The sequence below is a fragment of the Ursus maritimus genome, unplaced genomic scaffold (genome assembly GCF_017311325.1).
Source record: "Ursus maritimus isolate PB19 unplaced genomic scaffold, ASM1731132v1 scaffold_27, whole genome shotgun sequence".
NCBI lineage: Eukaryota > Metazoa > Chordata > Mammalia > Carnivora > Ursidae > Ursus > Ursus maritimus.
This window is the reverse complement of record NW_024425230.1, coordinates 21,135,420-21,137,643: the sequence shown is the minus strand read 5'-3', so window position 1 is coordinate 21,137,643 and position 2,224 is coordinate 21,135,420.

Sequence of the window (2,224 nt, the reverse complement as noted above, 5' to 3'; positions counted from 1 at the left end):
CCAGGTGGCGCAGCGTCCGGGGCTTGCGGCTGAAGGCGCTGAGGTCGATCATCTTGACGGCGCTGCTCTGCACCAGGGCCTCGCAGCCGCCGCCGGCCACCTCGGCAGGGGCCTCTGCCGGGCCCGCGTCCTTGTCGTCCCCGGGCACGGACACCTCGTAGACCTCCTGCTCCTCCTCCTCCTCCACCTTCTCAAACTTGACCTTGGGCACCAGCCGCACGGGCGGCCGCGTCTTCCGCCGGGTGTGCTTCTCGAAGGCCGCCTCCACCTCCAGCACCTCCTCTTCTGCCGGCTCCTCCAGGGCCCTCCCGTTGCAGGCCAGCTGGTAGACGTCGGGGCCCGGGGGCCCGGGCTCCCCCATGGCCGTCCCGGACAGCTCGGGCCCCAGGTCCGGGTAGAAGGCTTCGGCGCTTATGGTGGCTCCGAAGAGCTCATTTTCCGAGACCAGGCCCAGCACGGCGGCCTGAGCCAAGGACAGCACCACCACGGCATCCGTCTGTGTCCCTGAGTCCATGAAGCCCTCCATCCCGTGACGGCTGGCTAGGAGGGCATCGCTGCAGGAGGAGAAGGGAGCGTTAATACTGCCGGCTCCAGGCTGCACACACAACAGACACACACGCATTCCGCAGGGGCTTGGCTAGTCTGGGGGGCGTCTGGCCCTGCTGTGTTTCTCCTCCTGCCTTGGGAACCGGACACACTTATAATTATGGGGACCCCTCTGTATATCTGACCATTTTCTCTGTCACCCTGTGGGATCCTGGATCGGCCCTGCCCCCTTGCTGGCCTCAGTCCTCCCACCTGTAACAAGAAGGTGGCATTGTCACCGCGGTTCTCAAACCATGTTCCTCACAATGTCCTTCCAGAGGTCCTTCAAAAAAGCTGATTTACAATTGCAAAAAATAAAGATTCCTCTCTTTTAAAAATAGATTTTAGAGAACCCGTCTACTCTCGAATGTAATACACACCTTGCTTCAGCACATTCTGTAGCCCCCCTGGCTTTGGTCCCAAAGTAATTAATTTTGCACGGACCTTGAGGCCATACAGTGAGGTGTTAAACACTGTCACCATTCGTAATGGCTTGACCATATGAGTGAGGTGTTTTGGTTTTTATAAAGTATATATATTGCCGGGGGAGAATGAGGTGGGGGAAAATAATATATATATATATATATGGCAAAAACAAGGCAACACACAAAAATAAATTAGGTGCCAAGGTCGCTCTTGGCGGTTACCACCTATCAACGAAGCCTGATGCTACGCGACTGTGTCTCTCACAACAGGTGATCGTTCTGCGTTAGATAAGGATTACACATTTAAATATCTATATTTATGCCGATAAAAAGTACAGCTTTCCCTGATTTGTGCACTGGCGTTCCACGTAGGATGTGATCTGATAGAAGGCCCCGTGATGGCTAACAGGTCTGAGAGCACTTCCTCAAACGAATACAAAAGCCGGCTCCCAGGTTCGCAGGCATGCGCTCTGACCTGCCAGGTTCTTCTGAAAAAGCCAACACACCCACCTGCTCAGGTCCAACCCCCCCCCCCCGGTTCCAAACCCCAGGTGCACCGGCTCCCTGCCTTCCTGGGGGCGCAGTCTGTGTAACCAGCCTTTGCACATGGTTCTCCCATCGGTGCCACCAAGCTCCCGCTCCTCCACCAGCCTCCCAGGTTTCCCTCAAATTCCACCTGTTCCTGGGACTCCCCGGCCCTCCCGCCGGGTCCTGGCACCCTCTCTGGGCCTCCCCTGGGCTGCAGCATGTGCCCCGGATGTGGGAGGGCCTCCTCCTGGGCCTGGGACACTCATCATGATTGCAAGGCCTACCCTTGCTCGGTGCAGACACATCAGAAGTGCTCCATAGGAAAGGGAAAGGTGTTACTGGGGTGGCTCCTGGCTGCCTGGCCAGCTCTGCTCCCAGGGTCAGGGTCAGGCGCATGGCGGGCTGCGGCCCTTCCTCAGGAAACCGGGGCTCGGGGCCTCGTGTCTCCCTCCCACCCCAGGCCAGCGGAGCTTCCCCTTCCTGAAACCGGCTAAAAATAAAATACCCAGACAGGAATTTAGCTTCCTTGAAACGGACACTAAAGATTAAACTATTAATCTTCAAGCCAGGCTCTCGTGGAAGGGTCAGGTGGAACAGAACCCGGCTCAGGTTCAGGGTCCACTGGGAACAGGCCGGAGGGGCTAAACCTCATTCAGCCCACCCCCACCACCCCTGTTGGAAGGCAG